At 35.7% G+C, this 22,111-nt stretch overlaps 1 long non-coding RNA gene across 1 annotated transcript in view; it reads right to left on the reverse strand.

Moving 5' to 3' along the window:
• The window catches only part of LOC115285452, a 60,038-nt gene that overhangs the window by 27,209 nt on the left and 10,718 nt on the right, over positions 1-22,111 (reverse strand). Inside the window, exon 3 of the long non-coding RNA XR_003905533.1 lies at positions 21,476-21,593. This is a non-coding gene — a long non-coding RNA (uncharacterized LOC115285452). The remainder of the gene's footprint in view (positions 1-21,475; positions 21,594-22,111) is intronic.

The raw sequence follows: 22,111 nt of genomic DNA on the forward strand, positions 1-22,111 counted from the left end.
GCAGCAACAACACAAACCTTTCTCAAGGAAACCACTTAGTTTAGTCCATAAATGTATGCACTAAATTTTTGAAACAGGCCTCTGGATATCTACGAGAGTTATTTCTCATCTAAAACATCAGTGTTTCCTTAAAGGTCATGTCCCAAGTCACTGAATAAGTTTCTTATATGTTTGGTTCCATGTGCAAAATGGGGAAGAATTGGACCAGGTCAATAATTGGACTTCAGAGATGTACATGTATTAATACCAGACAGATGATATCCTGTTGGAGAACAGATTCTAAGACAGTAAAGAGACATTTTTGAAAGAAAATCAGCTGAGGATAAGACTATCTTGCTGGGTATGGTAGATAGTTGGTGTTGGGATGGAGAGCTATCAGTTTGTACCCTCTGTCTTTTCCTGGGGTAGCCATTCACCCTGCAAAGTAAAGTGATCTGTCAAAGGAGACTTTCTTTTTGAATATTGCCCCAAATTTAGTCCAGGGCTCTTAGAAGACATAGGCTGAGACAAAAGTGACATGTTATTTTTATGTAGGTGAGCAGTCCCAAAAATACAGAATGAGGGAAGAAGGAAAATGAGCCAGAGAAGGGAGAAAGGATATTGAAGTTGGCATCTTTTTTTTTAAATATATGTTTATTTATTTCTTTAGAGAGGGAGAGAGCAGGGGAGGGGGAGAGAGTCAGAGAGAGAGAATCCCAAGCAGATAATCCTCCATGCTGAGTATGGAGCCAGACATGGGGCTTGATCCCACATCCTTGGGATCAAGACCTGAGCCAAAATCAAGAGTCAGACTCTCAACCAACTGAGGCACTGAGGTGCCCCTGAAGGAAATCAAGGAAAATGTGGCTGATCACTCAATTGTATTGAATATCTTCAGACAAAATATTAGATTTCCTGTAAATCAAAACAGTCTATATGGGAATGGCAACCAATGTATGTGCTAACTCCTTTCTTTTTTCATTGATAAAAGATTTCCCAACAGAGCATTTACTCCACCACACAATCAGGTATGAGTTACATCTGGGAAAGCCACAGCGTCTGTTTGGTCCTGGTAGATAACCTGAAGTTGGTGTGATTCCTGCTACAATAGATACAATAGGATTCTATCCAAGCCTGGTTTTGACCACTGAGGGACTCTAAATGTACAAGATACGGTCACTTATAATTTTCTAAAAAAAATCTTAAACAAGTTTGGCAAAACACACAGTAAGTGCTTCTGTGGCTAGTTCTAGAGCAATATTTAATATTTGACATCAATCTCCTTCATCATCCATTCTGTATTTTACTAAGGAGACCCAGCCTTCATCAGGAGATATACAAGTATGTTACTGCAGTTGCCCATTTACAGTTATCACTGGGCAGTTAAATTCTGGGAAATAATGTAGTAAACTCCTGTGTTGCAAACATACTTTCTTTCTTTTATTATGTATTATCAACAATACCTTCTCATAGTTAGTAGGGTTATTACATCAGCTAATAGAGAAATTATTATTCTACTACCTGAACTATTGATAGGAGCAGTCTAAAGTGAGCAGGTAGTAAGTACAGATTCCAGTTCAGTGAAGCCTTACAGTATACTCTGATAGAAGTGTTTGACTCTTCGGGACATGGACTTCAGATCTAGCAGATCTGAGATGAAAAGCACAAATTCTGCATGTAGGTGAATGAGAGTGATAATGAGAAAGGTCCGTCCTATTTTATCCCTTGATTCCTAGACTTGTAATTGCTCATTGTGAGGGAGATACTATACTATATTGTTCATGGTGACATTATCTTATCCCTTAAGAATGATTTGTGCAAGCTGCACATTTCACTGACGTAAACTTTCAGTGAGCCCTTCTAATGTTTATTAATCCAGCTGTTTCTGGGTAAACAATGTGTATATATATATATATAATATATATAATATATACATGCTATATATATTATATATGTATATTATATATTATATATGATGTGTATGACATAATCCTATAGTTTTGAGTGCACCAATCCACTCCTGTGCAATAGATATATCTCTTGGCTCAAGGTAATGTGTGGGATAGCATTATTATGCATCAGGCATTCTTAACACTTGACAAAAGGCATTGGCAAAGTCACTATACACAGAGAAGGTATTCTACTATCCAGATTACATATGTATTCTGTTAAGGATAAATCAATTCTCCTTACAACTGAAAATTAGAAAACTTAAACAATCTACCACCTAGTGTATGGCTTGGCTTTCCAAAATACAATGCTATCTCAAGAGCTCAGAGTTCATCTATACAAGATTGACAAGGTCAGGGCCTAGACTAGCTGTGGTGAGATAGAGGGCCTGTGCTGTTGACAATTGTAGTTCTCCCTGTTACCATGTCCACTATGTTTTGAGTCTATGCCCAGTCCAGGGTAAGCTGAAGAGAGAAACTCATGATCCTCACAGGTTGAGTTATTCAGTCCGTCTGTTTTTTGAGACTCATCTGTGTTGGATGACCTCTGATTAATGTTAGATGAGAAACAAAGATCCACACGTCCAGTTCTTTAGGTTCATTCACATAATTCTTGTCCAAATCTCAGGCACCAGCTATATTATTCTCTATCTCCAAGGCATCAAAACATACCCATATCTCAACTTCCTTCTCCTTTCATGGTATGTGAAGAGCCAAATGTTCTGCTAGCAGCTCTGTGGATTATATTTCCCTTCAACTCTGCCTTCGTGGCCAATTTATATAGGGACAGTAACTAGCAGCTACTTTTGTTCAACTTGCTGCCACATTTCATGCCAGTTTCTCTGTAAGGACTCATTCTTTCTTCTTTCATCGGTCAATCATTGGGATCTTCCACTGAAACTATTCGTGTGGCATTGTTGCAAAGAAGTTGGTGATATGAGAGTATAGAACTGTTTATAGTCATAAGACAAACATCTTTGTGTCATCTGTACCAGATCAGGTCAGTCCCTGATTGTATCACTACCATCCAGCAACAGATTGCTGCTACATCTGCCTAACTTTTTGCATTGGGGAACCGAATGACACAGAGCTCATGATAGCTAGCCCTGGTTGCCTAGTTGATTAGTGTATTTATATTGGAGGCTCATTCTCTACATGGATCATAACAGTTCTCTTCTGACGAGGCTATCGCCTACTTCAGGAACCTTATGTCTGTTCTGTGACATTCCTGACTTCACATGCCATCGTTATCGATCATGGATACATTTAGCAAGATTCAATCTATTGAACCTTACATCCCAAGTGGGATAGCAACTTTCCCCACTGCCTGAACATCCTTAAGAGGAGTCTTGTTCTGGGCCTCATAAAACTGACAACCATTAAAGTCATTCAATAAATTATGTGGATGAGTATAATAAAATCTCAAGTGCTGTGCATCTATCTTAGTGGCAGAAGATGTAAGGTGTAACAATTTGTCTTGTACCTTACAGAGGAAAGCATAGTATAACCCAGACCATTAACTCATTAACTTCCAAAGAAGTGCATAGGCTCTGTTATTTTTCTGAGATTTGTTTCTTGTATCTTCTGTCATAACTATGCCTTTCTATGATGTCTATAAAATTCACCATTTTCTTCTCAATAAACCCACTTAGTATTATTCATTAATATAATGAGTCAGCATAGTATTCAGGATTATATAGTTACAGATTGCAGACAATTAACATAGACTTTTGTTATACTGCTTTTCCTGCTGTGTGTCTGTAAATTTCTTTCAATAATCTCTAATAATGATCAAAAAGAATATATTCCATGTGTAAATAACTTCATGCCAGGTGCAAAATTTGTAGAGATCAGTTCTAGTAACAATATTATATTTAGCAAAATGACTAAAATTGAGGAGTGCCTGGCTGGCTCGGTTGGTTAAGTGACCAACTTCAGCTCAGTCATGATACGTGGTTTGTGGGTTCGAGCCCTGCATCAGGCACAGTGCTGACAACAGAGAGCCTGCAGCCTGTTTCAGATTCTGTGCCTCCCACTCCCTCTGCCCCTCCCCTGCTTGTGCTCTATCCCTCAAAAAAATGAATAAAAATGTTTAAAAGATTTTTTAAATGACTATCGTTGGGACCACCACCTGAGTGAGTTTACACATGATTTATTGATTCATGTTTTTTCTTTCAATATTTTTTTCTGGTTTCTTCTTTTTCCTTGAAGAAGCCAGATGAGAAATTTGAATGCCAATCCTGCATTCACTGACATCATGTATATTCAAGTTTTTGTTAATATTGATAATCCTTTTATACTTCTAGGATTTCCATATCACTTAGGTTTTACCATAAAGAAGAAAGAAATTTTGGGCATATTGCTCCCATACCAAGCAAGTGTAAAGCTTTTGATCTCCTGCTACTTTGCCTTCAAACTTTATCTCATCACAAGTAAATATAGGTGAACACTTTCATAATTGTGTTGTCATGCATGTCATGAATTTTGACCTCCACAGTTAACACAAGCTTCACAGCAAATTTTAGCTGACTGCTCGGCAAAAACCATCTTTCCATTCAGAGCAGAATGTCAATGACCCATTACTGAAAAGTGTATGCTGATTTACTTTGTTTTACCAGAGAACATTTTCCAAAAGTGGAAGTAATAGGAATTGAAAGGGTAAGCGCATAGAAAGCCTTTCACAGGTCTATAAATTTAAAAACACATTTGAAGCCAGAACTTTTCATACTATTCTCTATAGAACCTCTAGAGCCCCAGCCAACCCCTTTGAGGCTGTGGAGGGGAATGCCAGCAGGAGGAGTCGCTGGACTCTCAGATGTCCAATCACGTTTTGAAATTGAACAGCTTCAGTGTATCTGCTTTGAACATCAGACATTCTTGTCAGATTTTACCTTTAAAAAGTATGGAGGTTTTTTTGGCTAATGTTTTTAAACCACTGATCCGATCCAACTTTTCAATGTTCACTTTGAGTAATAATACATGTTTTCAAATCTAACTTTGAAAGCTAATACACCATAAAAACATGATATATCCAATATTATCATATATTAAACATTTCCTTTAAAAATGCTACAATTTTTTTTCTTTTTTTCTGTCAGTGAGCTTCCTTAACTTATTCTAATTTTTTATTGTTCTTTTTACTTTTTACTGTTTTCTACTACCCCTTTATACTTTTTGGGAAATATCTAATCAGTTAAACCATTAATCTTTAATTCCTGGGAAGTTGCTGGTATTTCTTGTGTTTCAGGCAATATTATATTGGTGAACTAAAAGATCTGGTTACATGGTGTCTATATTTTGGTATATCTCACAGCTCATTTATTTTCTCTGATCATTAGAAAATGTATGGAATCATGTTTTGGAGTATAAAATCCTTATTCTACTCCCCAATAAAATGTACACTATATTTTATCCTTCTGGGAAATGTTTTTAAAGAACGAAGTAATAAATAACAAATATTCAACTACATGTCTCACTGTCATCCAGCTGATAACAGAAATTTGTTTCAGATAGAAAGACGAACTTAAGCTTTGGACAAAGCCAAACAATAAAAAATTATGTTCACATGCTTGTCCATACACAGCACACATTTCCACAATTCAGTAAGATATTCTCCTGTCAAAGATATGCATAAAGGTCTCTATAAAACTAAGCAAAGTGTGAATAACATTGAAGGCAAATCCACGAGGCTGACATATCAGTTTAGAATGACATGTCACTGAGTTAACAGTGGGACAAAGGAGAAAGCATCTAAATTAAACAAAGAGTGAAGCAAGTAACCAACTCCAAAGCTGAGATGAAAATAAGTAGAATTGAAAGCTTTGCAGGAACAAAATTGCAATGGGCAGGAGAACAAATAGAATCTGACATTATGACTTTCTGTGGCCTAGATGTCTGTGGCCGGAGATATCAAAAGATATGTACCAAGTCCCAGGGAAAAAATAAAGTGGCTATGCTTGAAATTGTTGCAAAGCAAGTAATTTGAAACACAATCAGTTAACATGGCTGAGTGTCATGGTGATTTGCCATTGTCTCTTAAAAATTTGCTCCTGGTAGAAATGTTAAGAGGAAAAGTAACTGAGATGAAAGTCAAATGTCACTTAAAGTTTCAGTTTTAACTTTATGACAAATAGCCTAGGTATAAACCTTGAGTGAATCACTTGTCTGATTTTAGAAGTCTTTATATAAAATAAAGGGGGGCAAATGGTGAAGGTCTGTGCTGTTTTTATGTAGCCTTGTTATTTTTATTTTTTTATTTATTAGAAACCCAGAACAGGGGCTCAGTTTTGTTCTAGCTTCACCATTTACTATATTCTTAATTTTTCTGTGTCTTGGTGTCCTTATTCATTATCTGTGATTAATAGAAGTATCTACATCACATGGACATCATAAGGGAAAAAAATGAAATAAGCCTTGAAAATCATTTTCAAGGGGTGCCTGGGTGGCTCAGTCGGTTAAACATCTGACTTCAGCTCTGGTCATGATCTCATGGTTCATGAGTTCACTTCCCACATTGGGTTTTGTGCTAACAGCTCAGAGCCTGGAACTGCTTCGGATTCTGTGTGTTTCTCTTTCTGCTTCTCCCCCACTGGTACTCTCTCTCAAAAATTAATTAAGAATTAAAAAAATCATTTTCAATAAAGCCTATTGGTTGGGAAAGTATTTACTACATGTTAGCAAAGGCTGATTTACCAAGAAGCTAATGTAATTTCAGCTTCAGGATCTTTATTTGTTGGGGTTCCTTCAAATTTCCTATGCCTGATTTTTAATTAAAATGTTGCATTGTTTTTAATGAGCACCCCAAACATTGAATAAGCTTGAAAACTTCACATATAGGCTTTACTATTTATTACAATTTTTTAATTAGTATCGAAAATGCAATTTATTCAATTAGTTACTGACAAAATAATAGTTATATTAAGAAGTTTAGTGTAGCTGGGAAGCTTGGGTGGCTCAGTTGGTTAAGCTTTGACTCTTATTTCAGTTCAGGTCATGATCTCATGGGTCATGGGATTGAGCCCTATGATGGGCTTCACATCAACAGTGCAGATCCTGCTTCGGATTGTCTCTCTCCCTTTCTCTCTGCCCCTCCCCTCCCCTCAAAATAAATAAATAAATAAATAAACAAACATTTAAAAAATAAAGAAGTCTCTCTCTTTTTCTCTCTGCCCCTCCCCTCAAAATAAGTAAATAAACATTTAAAAACTAAAGAAGTTTGATGTAGCTAACAAATAACCAAATATATCATCTAGAATAGAAGTAACATATAGAGAGTACATAGTTTATAAAATTACTATTTTATTATAAAACTGAAAATTATTTCACATATGCCACTGCCTATTTTAAAGGAAATTGGTGAGCAACTAAGACAACTGGTCAGCATGGCTAAATGAATATATTTTCTCTTTTTAGACACTAGTTTGTGGTTACCATTGGGAAAATACAAGACCAGTTAGGAAGGAATCCTCACCTGTACTGGGTAATACAAAAATCAAGCTGTTCTAATGAGGTACATTTCTGAGGAGAAAGGAAAAAGTGTATTCATCCTTGAGTTTAAAGTTAACAATTCTGTTCATCTTTTACTTCCGAATTACACAGAGTTTTGTGTGATGAAAGATAAAAGTAAGCTTCTTATGCTCTTAAATTCCTGCTCTTCTTCCACCTGAAAACTTCTTAGAGCAGAATTCAGAAACCTTAATTCTCTGAGGAAATTAAACATGATATTGCTCAGATAAGGAAGCCCAATGGAGGATATAGAGTAAAAGGTAAATGCAGGAGATATCTAGGTAAAACAGAATTGCTACTGTGCAGACGTTGATGGGAAAGTCTTTGATTCCATCCGTATTGCTAGGGATTTAACCTTCCAGAGTCTTAGGGTTTGTTTGCTTTAATCTGTTGAAAAGTAATGTTTCCTACTCTTCCTATTTTAAAGAATTTACTGTCAATATCACATGAGATAGTGTGGGCCACACCATTCTGAGATCTTTACAAATAAAAGGTCAAATAATTACTGTAGACAGTTTAAAACATAACCTCTTGGTGGATCTTACTGACAGAGATTTATTATCTCAAAATATTACTGAAAAAAACATTTCTTTTTCAGTCTGATTTCAAGCCTGGATATCTTGAATAATTTTACCAAATGATTTCATTGTACACTTATTGCCCAAGTTATATAATTGGTTAGTGGCTCTGCTCTTAGTTGCATGATCTTGGGGAAGCTGTTTGAAAGGCCTGTCCTTTCCATGTGTTTGTATATAAAACTGGGTTAAAACGGTGTAGATGTGCATAATAGATTTCTGAATTTTAGAAAATGCCTGTCATATGGTAAATATAACATAAGATTTTATTACAAAGCTATAATACAGTTCCAAGAGTTGCATTTAATACATAGAGAAAATTCTCCTACTGCTGGAAATGAAAAAGAACAAGAACATTCACAATTTCCATATCCCAATAAAATGTTTTTATTTTTTGTTTTTATTCTTGTTCTTTTTTATATTTGTGAAAATTTTGATATTACAATGTAAATCAAGTTTGTAATTGTTTTAAAAATTAATGCTATATTTTAAACATGTTGTGTATTTCCTCCTCATAGCCATACCTATGTTTAAGGGCTATAACATTCTACCTAGTGTATGACAATTAAGTTATTTAATCATTGAATCATTGAAATACAGTTTATATATGTAATGAGATTTCCATAGTGTGGAGACAAACTCTTAATGAATGTTACCCATTCATTTTATTTTATTATTGCTATTATCAAACATTGGGCTTATTAAATTAGTAATTAATATACTTTATTATTTCCTTCTGCATATTATTGCCTTAATATGAATTTATTACTGATTATTATGTCAAATAACATATTTAAAGTGAATGAAATATATTGCCATATTTAGAAGAGTATTATTCATTCAAATGTCTAAAGAATTAAATGGGCATATGTTTTAGAAAACTTCCAGAATTGTATTTATCATTGGTTTATCATTTTTACCTTTTTATGACATAAATAAAAAATGAAATGATGTCATTTTATTTTACATACCCTTAGAAACTATTGAACTTTTAAAACTAATTAATCAATTTTATTTTAAATAATTAATATTTAATAATTTATCATTTGTATTAAATTATATTAATTAATATTTAATTATTTAATTAATATTTAATAATGATTAACTTTATTTTTATTTTTAAACTAATTAATCGACTTTCAAGATGTTATTTATTTAGAATCAAATAGTAGATAGACTTTTCAGACTGGCTTTTTTTCACTCTAAGATTTTCTTTCTTAATTAAAAAAAATCTAAAATCTGGTTTGTGACATTGTATCCTCTTTCTTTATCAGTTGATCCTTTTTACTTCATTGAGATTTCAGTTGGTTCTTTTTTTCTCTTATTATTTTGTTAGTATCATTTACATAAGTAAGATTTTCAAATTTTTTTCTATTTTGTCACTGTGAGAACATGCTTTTTATAATAACATAATGTTTTTAAAGTTTTTGAGTATCTCTTAATGGTTCAAATTGCTGATTATCCATACATTTTAGACATGATGAAAATGCCGTGTGGATCGATTTTTAACTATCTTCTTTTAGAAAGCAATAGCATAAAATGCAGTCAAAAATACGAGAAATAAAATTCAGACCGCCTACTTTAATAGCTACAGATCTTTATTATAAGTATTTTAGATATATTCTTTCTTAAAGTTAAGCATTTTTACTATAATTATGATTATTTTTCTTAATCTTTCACATGTTATTTTCTCAAAATTATTGTTAGGTGTTTTATTGTTTTATTTTTTTCATGTTTATTTATTTTGAAATGAGAATGGGGGACAGGGAGGAAGAAAGAAAGAATCCCAAGTAGCCTCCTCACTGTCAGCACAGAGCCCCATGTGGAGATGATCCCCAACCCTGGCTCAATCCCACCAACCCCGAGATTGTGACCTGAGCCAAGATTAAGAGTTGGATACTTAACCAAATGAGCCCCAAATGCTCCTTGAGTTAGGCGTTTTAAGCAATTGTATTGATATAGTAAGTATATACCATAAATTTCACCCATTTTAAGTGCACAATTAATTTTTTAAGTATATTTTTTTATTTTGAGAGAGAGACAGTGTAAGCAGGGGAGGGGAAGAGATAGAGGGAGAGAATCCCAAGTAGGCACTGTCAGTGCATAGCCGGATGTGGGGCTTGACCTCATGACCTATGAGATCATGACCTCAGCCAAAACAGAGTTGGACGTTTAACCGACTGAGCCATCCCAGTGCCCCTTAAGTGCACAACTGAATAGTTTTTAGTAAATTTACCAAGTTGTAACCGTCATCAATAATTCAGTTTTAGAACATCCCATCAACCCAAGTGACTATAATTAATCCTGTCTTGCAGTTTCTGCTCCAGGCCACCACTAATCTTTGCTTGTATAGAATGCCCCTTCTGAATACTTAATATATATTGAATTATACAGTATGTGTTATTTTGTGTCTGACTTTTTTCACTTGATGTAGTTAGTTCATACAACAGCATGCATCAATATGCCATTTGTTTTTATTGCAGATAGCCTCTCCTTGTATAGAGATATGACATTGTTGTTTATCCATTTACCATTTGGATTATTGTGGGGCTTTTTGTTTTGTTTTGTTTTTGCTATTATGATAAACGCTACTATGATCATTTAATTATCTTTGTACAAGTTTTTGTACAGTGAAGTTTAAATTGGATTTTGGTAAAATAAATAATTTAAGGACTCCAATGTTAACACAATTAATTTTAACAATAGTGATTATACATAGTAAATTATGGCTAATTCAGTTATTTATTAATGAGCTTGAATGTTCTACTATGTGACTAGGAAGCCAACTCAACATTTTATTAACTGTGCATTTTTATGAATAAGAAATAATGTATTATTGCCTCAAGAATCCAGAAAAGGACTAAAAGGATTTTCTTAAGAGTTGTTGTGAGGGAGAAGTTTACAAACTATAAGAAGTAATATTTCATAAACTTCCCATTCTCACCCTGTGAGAGTATCTACTTATCAATGGCCAGAGGGCGGCACTTCCTATGGCAGCTGATGCATCAAAACGAGGTGAGAGAGAGAAAAGAGAACTACAGAAATACATTTTCTTGCTTTTGCTCTTTGAACAGAAATTGAACAGGCAAATTAAGGTGTTGAGATATTTAATAATGTTTATATTATGGAACACTGTATATGTGAAAATATATACTCCAGGTATGTTCTAAAATCTTACTTCGCTTTTTTATAACCTTTGCTTTTTTATGCAAAAAGCATAAAGATAAAAACTGTACTTTAAAGGAATGAAATAGCATACACAAAGCACTGTGCATTTTCCATCTGGAAAATATTATTACACAGATTTACATTACTGAAAAAATTAAAAAAAATAAAAACACCACATACAATATACTTCAACCAAACCAAAAAAAAAAAAAATTAAAAAGGCTTCATACCCTTGAAACATTGCAGTGGACTATTGCTTAAAACATAAAATGTTAATAGCTCATGTTTTTGTTTTATATTTCAGAGACCAGCTTTATTCTGGGACTTTATAAGTTTTATATTAATTACTTCTCAGGTAATTTTCATAACCATTTCAAACCACTAATCTTTTCACATTTTCAAAAAAAAAGAAAAAAAAACAAGCATATAGTAAACTTTTAAGAAATCAATCTTTCTTGGTAACACAACTCATGACTTGGTGACCATTAAATGTTAAGTAGCTATCACTCACATATGTAGTTATAAAGTGAGGCATCTAAGTTCCAAATTGCAGATTTGACTTATCACTTTGGAGTCACCAGTTGTGGGTTTGGCTTTCTGCTTTGTCCAGCAAAGCTAAAGATGGCAAAGATGATTACTCAGGACTCCGTGCAAGTCAAGAGAGGTGAGAGGGAGGCTAAAGGAAGTCTCCCTGAGCTGCTCTTCGGGTGCCATATTTATTAGGCATACAATACAGGGCAAACATTGCACAATATGTCAGTGGATACATGCCAGTAAGAACATAAAGAAAGTGTGCAAGAAAACAAGGCATTCCCAAGACTACAAAGCAACAGATGCCAAAAGCAGGGTAAAGAACAATATAAGACATTCCATAGATAACATGGCCTAAGGAATTTATGACCACAGGCAAGACCCACCCCCTAAATATGCATTAACTAGATACTGGCCAGCTGTGTTCAACAGGGCAAGAAAGCAGTGTAATGTTTCCCTGTAATCTCCTTAACCAGGACATAGCTACTCTATTTCCCATCCCAAATGGTTATGGTGATCTTATGTTCCGTTATTGTTCCATGTACATAGTACAGAGTTCTTTGCCCTCTCATTAAGCTAGCTAAGATTTGAGAATACATATTTAGGTAGCTACTCCCTCCTACACACAACTTATACACTTTTTCAGGAATACACCTAATCATATTTTAAAAGTCAAGATAGAGTATGTTTTAATGTGTGGAAGAGTAAATGGTTTTAAATACATATTTTCTTCTTCTTACACTACATGACTCAGAATTGTACACTACACACTCATGGATCCTGGTAAATGTGCTCTGATGTCTCAATATGAGCTTCAAGTGTCCATAGAAAGGGAAGTGAGATCTGTGAAGTTGAGTATGCGTCACTTCCACTCACATTTCATGCCCATAACTTACTTGATGGCTATATCCAAATTCAAAAGACTGGAAGGGTTGAATCTTCTCCATACATGGAAGCAGAGGTAAACTGAATAATGGTAAATATCATTAAGTTTATTCTCTTAGTTGACAAATCATACATTTTTCTTATTTTATGATTGTATTTGTGTTATTATTAGAAGAAAAAAATATAAAAAAATAAGAAGTTATAATTTTGTGCTTTTCAAAGAAAAACTAAAGAAAAGCTAACCAGAGAAAGAAAGTGGGAGAGAGATTTTATTTGGCCCTATTGCAGAAGGAAATATTAATAATAATATTTATTATTATTATTGGATGGAGGGTAGAGAGAAAAAGGGATTTTGGAGCTTGGACCAAGTTGAAATGGTTGCAATGGAAAACTGATTGGATTCCAAAGAACTAGGTAATAATTGATCTGGAGGCTAAAAGTGAAGAATCACTTGTAGGTGTAGTGGAAAATGAACTAGCCTTAGATTCAGGCAGACTTTGCTTCATGATTTTGTAGCTTTTATCCTGGACAAATATGTTGACTTCTGGAGCACCAATTTCCTATTGACATGATGATAATGATGACATTTACTTTATATAACTATTGTTAACATGACAGAGTTCGAATGTCCTGTGTGTCCAGTCCATTCCAGATTGTGTTAGGTTGAGATCTCCAGAAAACAGATACCAAAATGGAATATGACTTAGAAGAAATTTATGAGGGAAAACATTGGTGAAGGATAAAAGGAGAGTGAAATTAAAAGAATACAGAGAGAGATTGCAGACTGTGATGATGTCTAACACATATGCAAGATGAGGGAAGACCAGAGAATTGAACAGAAAGACTCTAACTGTAGTGCAGTTTCAAGAAAGGTTCAGCCAAAGTATAGTCGTTCTGGAGCCTACGTTTCCCAGTAAAGTTTCCCATACATTTCAGGAATAGGTTTGCAATAACACCCCTCCACAGTACTTAGGTCATATATGGAAGAAGCCTTTGAGAAATGTGGTCTCAGCATAAACATATGTGAGTCCAGAGTCAGTAGCTTGAACATCAGTGAAGCATGCTACCTACAAGAAGATCTGAATTGTGAACTTTCATGGCTGCAACCACACGCCCTTTGTCAATATAGATGTAATTTACTCCATAGGTCTGGGGAGTTGTTTCTTTATGGTTCTCATGGACTTCTCTTTCTAAGGAGAAAACGTGAAGAAGGCCTTTACAGCAGATTACTCTCTCTTTGCTAAGGTTGATTTCAGGGCCACAACTGTTATTCATTTACCCTTTATCCATCATAAATCCCTCTCACTATAATTCTCAGCTATCTCTTTAGCAGGTCCTGATGGCTTATATGGTTCTGTGACCCAAGCCTTCATTACATAAGTTTCTGAGTCCTTAGAAATAATGCCATTCTTAAACTAGGCTTACTGCACATGTCCTTTTACAGTTCCAATGGTTTTAGTAAATAACAGCAGGCAACTGCAGGAATCACCTGGGTTCCATGTTTATACTTCCCTGTCCTCACTGTGTAAAAGCAGTCACATCTCCTCCTTGTGATCATGGTCAATTACTCTTGAGATGACAGTAACTCTTCTTACCTGCTGGTCCCCGGACACAAGGACTCTAAAGTGCTTTGGCAATAGTCATAGATTGTAGTCCACCAGCACAGTGGTTGTGTCCCTGGCAAAAGCATACCCTTCTGGGAACCAAGACATTCAATCATGTAAACTCTGAGTACAAACCACTCCATGTGTAATTATAACTGATGGTAAATGAAGCCATTTCTGCATCTACCCCTTTGCTGGTGGACCCATCTATCTGTCCATTGTGGATACATTACCATATAAAAGTCTCTAATGTAAGGCATTATACTGCATCCTAAAAGATGCCATCCCATTCTTTCAGAGGGTTACCTCTTATTTGGCACTTCAGTTGTGCCATTCCAGTTTTTTATAAGACCAATTATTTCTGGCCTCACATATATACCCATCCCAGTATTTCTACTACTCTCAGCTCTTTACTTATTACTCCACTACCTGCCATGACAAATCAAGGGTTTATACTTCATTCAGTGTTGACCATCACATTCCTCACACTTTTAGGAGTTATTACAACAGTGAGTTGGCTCCAATTTGTGGGACTCTTATTTGGATATGAAATCTTGTATTCTGAGAAATTGCCTCCAAGTCATTAACTTCTTGTTTATCAAGTATTCCATTCTAGTTTAGGTGATCATATCTAAATCAAATGCAGGGATACTCTTTTGGCTCCTATGACAAGTCTTTATCTAATCATTGCAGCTCTTTGGTATACAGTTTCTTCCTTCCTATATCATGCACTGCAAATCTTCAGCTAAGTTTTCCTGGGACTTAGCCCTGGTAAGCCTGGAATGAAGAGATGGGACAGAGACAACTCCAGAGTGTAGCACCTGTTGTCTTCTTGGGGTGCGGCTTCTGTAGCATTTTCCATTTTCTCTAGAAATGCCTTCTCTAGGGATTAGGTTGACAACTTCTGAAGTTCTCAATACAGGGAAGCTGAAGGGATTCCATAAAAGAAAAAGCTGTGTTTTTTTGTTTGTTTGTTTCTTTTCCTTTCTATTCTTTCTAGGATTTGCATTGCCACCTTACACATGTCTTAATGTAGGTCTTCCTTGTAAAGGTCAAGGAGTTACTGATGTCTTTGGACTCTTCCAGCACAATAGATAACATCTGAGGAGTGGCCTCCAGAGTATGTAACTTATGGAGGACACCTGATCATTCATCCTGTTCAACCAGTTCCTGGATGCCGAGAGGACATGTATACCAGATCACCATCCTCTATAAAAACTCCAAGCCCCCAAGCAAAGATGAGACTCATGTTCCTTTTTCTTTCTGAATCTCCCAGATGCTCTATCTTTATCCTCTCTCTCTATATCTTCAATATACTCTGCTCTCATTTCCTGCTGGCTTGAGTTTGATTTCCATCCTGCATGAAGCCTAGGACTCCTTTGGCTGGTCCTACGGGACCTTTTCTGTGTCCTCAGATCCGGCCTATGTTACTCTGAGGGCTTAAAGATTACTGTAGAGCCAACATCTTTTGGTACATTCATCTAGATAGCTTCATTTCATGTTACTTAGTCCCACATTCTAATAATAAGGGTCTGACGATAGGATAATGACTTACTTTGGTTGGATATTTAAATATCACATTAGCTTTGTTATGCTATCCAGCCCTCAGTTTGCTGCTTAGCTGTGTCTTGTCATCCATTCCAGGTGATAAGTGCCTCTTTGTAAGTTACTAAAGAAACTCCCTTTCATGTGTAGCCTATAACTGTTAATTAATGACCTTCAGTTTCTCATTCTCCCTTTATAATGTATCAACACAGCTCAGTGGTAACCATGGACTCTATTATGCCTAGGTGTTTCCTTCTATGGTATTATGATTTATAATAAATACATATAATTGGTCTTCATCTTTTCTGGCAAAGAACTCCTAAAATCAATGGAATTCCATAAGTAATGAGAGTGATCAAGGTGTCTTTTATTATGTAAATGACTCCACTTAAGGTTGGGGGCTGGTTGCTAGAGGAACGAACCATGTGATTAAGGGGTTGGAAATTTCATTCCAGTCTTCCAGACCTCCAAGAGAGGGGAGAAGGGCTGGTAATTGAGTTCAGTCACCAGTGGACACTGACTTCATTAATCATGTTTATGTTATGAAGCCTCCATAAAATCCCAAAAGGATTGGGTTTGGAGAGCTTCCATGTTGGTGAATACATGGAGACTTCGGGAAGTTGTGTGCTTGGAGAGAGCATGCAAACTCTGAGCCCCTTTGCCCTATTTGGACCTACGCATCTCTTTCATCTGGCTGTTATCTGGTAAGTAGTGCGGTTTTGTTTTGTTTTGTTTTGTTTTTGCTTGTTTTATTTTGTTCTTGTTTTTGTTTTTTCTGAGTTCTGTGAGCCACTCTAGCAAATTAAAACCAAAGAGGGGGTTCTGAAAGCTGATAGCAGATGGGTCAAAAGCACAGATAACAATCTGGGTTTGGGAATGGCATCTGAAGTGGGTACAGTCTTGTGGGACTGAGCCGTTAACCTGGAGAATCTGATGTTAGAATTGAATTGTATTGCAGGACATCCCATGGTGGCAGGGAATTGCTTGTCAGGGCATGGGGCAATTTGTGCTCCCCACTCACAACATGTATATTAGAAATTGGGATCAGAACCCATTTACCTTCATAGCTTTAAAATCTGAAATCATGTGCCAATAAGAACATTCCACTTCATAACATCTTTTTCAGGTCATCAACAGCAAAAGTTTTAGTAATGGAAACATCACCAGCTGGGGTCTTGCTACCTTCTTGTTAGCGTGCCTGTTTTCTTAGACCACTCCTTGCAATGCTTCTGTTTGTATGGTTTCTGAGAAGCATATGCCAAGGCAAAATTAGATAGGAGAGTGAATGATTGCAGGAAATGTGGGTTAGGGATGAAAATAACAGAAAGGAAGAAGGTGCAATCAGCCTTTAGCCGCATCAATGCTGAAAATGTAGAGAAAAGGAAGTTTGAACAGAAAGAGTCTCAGAGTGCTGTGCATATTCAAGGGAGGTTTGGCAAGGCCTGCTCTGGGTATTAGAGCTGAAGCCACTCATCAGATAAGTCTTATATCTCAAAGAAATGGTTTTCATTTGTACCCACAGAGTGTTCATTCATTAATTGGAACCAATCCAGACAAGTATTGCCTGGAATTGTACATGGTGAGAATCTAGAGGAATAATAGCAGGTATATCCCTCAATTAATTTTGCAGGGCATCTAAATGAAGGCATTTCCAGGTCCACTACATAGGCTCTCATTTCACAGGATCTACCAAGTTCTTAAAATTAAGCATTTTCAGGTGCTGCAATTTACTAGGTCCTTAAGAAGCAAGATTATCATATTGACCATTGGTAGGTAGTAATTTAAATAAGGCTCACTGGCAAATTGAAATTTGGCTTTTGCACATTTAATCAGTCCAACTGTTTCAAGTAGTTTGATCAAAAATCCACTTGTATACACAATAGTAAGGAAACATTTATTGTTAGAAAATGTTACTGCTAAGGAGAAAATCAAGTAGGTCCTTCAGCAAAATGATAGAATCAGCAACTTTGTACTCTCATCTGACAGAGGTCAAATATCAAATAGTTCTTAGTGATACTCCTTTAAAAGCATAAACACTATTCAGTGATTCAGAAATTAATGTAACAACCCATTTTTTTCCTTCCTTAACTACACTCTGTAGTTAAAACACAATTCCATTAAAAATGTATATAAATTGCTAGTGTAATGGATCATGTATATATTTTGGTTCATAATCCATAGCAAATAGTAGATAGCCATAAACTATTATGGCCCATTTTGAAGATTATTGAATTACAGAGACCACTGGATATCTTCCTCCATGACTTACATGACTACTTTGGCTTCCCACAGTTCCACATACTACCAGCCATATTTTTTAAACAAATAAAATCCCAGGCACCTGGGTGGCTAAGTTGGCTAAGTGTCGACATTGGCTCATTATGATCTCATGGTTCATGGGTTCGAGCCCCACATCGAGTTCAGAGCCTGGAGCCTGTTTCAGATTCTGTTTCGCCCTCTCTCTCTCTGCCCACCCCCTCACCCCCCCCCCGTACTCTTTCTCTCTCTGTGTCAAAACTAAATAAATAAACAAACAAAAAAATTAAACAAATAAAATCTGAGGTGTTCCTGGGAGGATCAGTTAAGCATCTGGCTCTTGATTTCCACTCATGTCGCTATCTCACGTTTGTGAGTTCAAGCCCCGAATTGGGCTCCTCATGCTGCCTACTTGGGATTCCTTCTCTTCCTCTCCCTCTGCCCCTCCTGTAAACACACACACTCTCTCTCAAAATAAATAAACTTAAGAAAAAAAAGAAAAGAAAATTTAAAAAATATCTAATAGTCCTAAAATACTTGAATAGATTCCTACATAGACTTTTTTGAGAAATGCTAAAGTTCTTGATATTACAGTCTTAATGGTCTAATGCTATGTGCCCCTACTTACTTCTCTAGGCTCATCTCATTCCACTTTACATTCTCTTTCCTCTACATCATATGCACTAGCCTTCTTTCTGTTCCTACATAATGTGCCACAGAGCATTCTGTTATCCAACATGATCCAACATCTTTGTTAGCTACATAGAAAGCAAGAAGCATACTTGTTTTTTGGAATCATTTTGTCACTGGTCACTATTGTCTTAAAAAGAATCAGATTGCTTACTCTATCTCAACCTTTCCACAAGTAACACATTTAGTCTATTGTGAATCAAAGATACTATATCTTTATTTCAGTTATTAGGTGGCAATTATAATACTAGAAAGAAAATGGAGCATAGCAAGGGACACTGTGTTTGTAATCTCTGGCTCTCTTAAGTCCTAACTATGTGACTTAATCCTTTTTTTCCTCAACTACACATTTGCTAAAAATAAAAGTTCACAGACTTGTGAGGATGAAATAAAAGATTTATTTTAACATAATTTGTGAATTATTAGTAGAGTTCAAGAAACTCTTGGGAATCTCATTTTCCGGGATAGGATTACAAGTGTATATTGAAATGATCTAAATGTTCAATTCGAGTGACCTGATGTAGAAATGACCTACACAATCAAAATATCAAGAAATTTCACTTTGTGTTACATTTAAGGCATTTTTGATTTAATCAGATAGCTATGTGTATGTTTTTCATTGAACAAATATACAGAAGAGAGCAGTTATTTAAATAATTATTCTCCACCCTAATATTAAAATCTGATATTTTGTTATAAAATGTAGGAAGTATAAGGATAATGAAGAGAATCTTTTAAAAATTTTCTACAGGTACTCTATATTTTTCTTTATTTTTTAATGTATGTGAATATATACAGTATCCATACATTAATGTGGAATTATTCCATTGTTTAACATTTCAATACCTTTAAAAAAAGGTATCCTTTTTGCAAGGGCCATATTGTTCCACCACATTCTGAAGAAGCTCAAATTCACTTTCCCTATACTCTCTGATATTTTGAAAGTGAGATGATGGTATTTGAAATAATACCACCTAAATATGGGGTACTGGTCAGAGTATCATCCCTTTTAGTTGCAGTTATTGCCCAAGGGTTTTGGTTTTGCTGTTTGGTGAGAGGGTCTGTAGAGTTGAAGACTCAATCATTGGTAGCCCAATGTAATTTCCTGATCATCTCCCCAGCCCTCCCCCATGATGATGGCATGCTGGATTTCCTAGAAAGAAATCAATTGCTCTACATGACACATTTTGAACTTGCTTTGTGAAAAATGCAGTTCTTGTTTTCCATTCAAAAGTTCTTTTGATTCAGTTTTCTATACCATTGTGTGTTCTAAGTGGATCAGAATTTCATGTCTGTAGGGGATGATTAACTTCCCCCTTGAGACTGAGGTGGCCTGCTCTTTATCTGAGGACCACCTAGCAAATTGGTTCCTGATACTGTTTTCTAAGTACCTAATTTTTCTCACCAAATCCTGTTAAATTCATTTGAAGAAAGTTAGATCTTCTCATGTACTTCCAAACAACTTAAAGGAAAGGTATGTCAGTAGAAATGGGGCTGTCAATCACAGGTAGTAAAAAGACGTGCTCTCTGTATAACCTTGTGTGTGTTGTGTGTGTGTGTGTGTGTGTGTCTGTATCATACAAAACATAACATTTTAAGATTAAGCTAAAACATGCCAATATTTAGAATGAGTTGGGCTGCCTTCTGCTTTCATTTATGTGCATCTTGACTTCATCAGGAGTGATAGACACATAAATAAAAAAGCAGAGTTTGGCCCATTGATTTTAAAGCCTCTGATCTCCCTTGAATAAGCTGAGTTAATTCACTTTTCCTCCTATCAACACACATGCATCATTTTAAAAAATGTTTGCATTCCTTAACAATGTCCAGAGGACAGAACAGTTTATGTACTGCTGGCTCTTATTCGACTCTGACAGTCACTGACCCCATCTAGGTTTTAGGTTAAGTGCAGTGGATAGCTTTATTTGCTGGTATCATGGATGATTGCTCTAGGACGAAATAAAACAAGGAAATGAAGCCAGGAATCTGTGAGAGCTGCCTACAATTCACAGCATGTAGTCAACTGACTGATATGAACATTGCCTTTTCTCATATTTTCCAACATTTTATAGTGAGCAAATGTGAAAATAGAGACTTTCTTTTTCATCTGTATAAGAGACCTATATTTATAGCATTAATGCTTGATTCAGCCAAACCTTTTGAAAAAGATGATGCCATCAAACAAATCTGAACTTACTGGAAAAATCAAACTTTAGAAAACAAAGTAATTCTGTCTTCCCTGATTTAAACTTTTGAGAATCAGAATAACTTGGTTAGAGCAAAGGTAAGGCAATTTTAAAATCCTAATGCCTAAAACAATATTTGCTAGGTAACCTAATAGAACTTCTAATTTTTTTAAATTTATTTTGAGAGATAGAGACAGAGCTAGTAGAGAGAGGCAGAGAGAGAGATGGAGAGAGAGAGAAAATCCCAAGAAGGCTCCGCATTGTCAGTGCAGAGCCCAATATCGGGCTCAGACTCCCAAAATCGTGAAATCATAACCTGAGCTGAAACCAGGAGGGATGCTTAACTGACTGAGCAATGTAGGCACCTCTAATAGAACTTCTAAACATTCTCTATCTGGCTCTTAGCAAAATTATGTTGTGCAGTGGTAATAAATTAATTCTGTGGAACCATAATGACTATATAAAAGCATAAAATATACTAGCAAGAAAATACTTTAGACTTTCCGTCTTTTGTGGGTTTTCTGTATAGAAATAAAAGTCATTATTTAATTTTGCTCCTCTAAAAACATTTAAAACACAGCTGTGAAATACAAAGTGCTTACCTTAGGAAACTTTTTCCTTCCCACTTTCCTGTCTCTCTTTCTGTGCATCTGAAATCCAAATTAGATCCACTTCATTGATTAAAAATATTGCTTCTAGTGATTTGCCAAAAACTGTGTTCTGAAATTTAAATTAGGTTAAGTATTTTGTAGCAGACTGCCATAATAATTTTCTAAAGCAATAAAATCAGTTTTCAGAATTAATGATACATAAAATTCATTTTATGATTTTACTTACATTACCTTGCATCTCTCTGTTACCTATTTTTCAAAAGAACTCCTTTAATCACATAAAATATGCCTGCCCAACCCAGCGACCCTGGATGCGGCAGAGAAGACAAGGGGATTCAATAGAATGTTTTCTCATATACATGCTTGTTTGTGTCAAGAAGTTGCGTGCAACGGATATAAGAAATAGGATAGGATTGCTTAGACTTGGTAGCCTGCTATCTCTGCAAATAGGAAATCCCCCTAAAGTGGCAGTTACCCCTTAAGTGGCCTTCCCAGGGCCTCTCAGTGATGGAGGAGCTGGTGTTACCTGCTGCGTGATCGTAGTAGGTGCCACTTGAACAATCAAGGGACGAGCCCCTGTAGCTTAATGACCCTCTCCATACAACTGCTAGGGTCACAGCTCTCCTT

Source organism: Suricata suricatta, chromosome 1 (assembly GCF_006229205.1).
Source record: "Suricata suricatta isolate VVHF042 chromosome 1, meerkat_22Aug2017_6uvM2_HiC, whole genome shotgun sequence".
Classification (NCBI taxonomy): Eukaryota; Metazoa; Chordata; class Mammalia; order Carnivora; family Herpestidae; genus Suricata; species Suricata suricatta.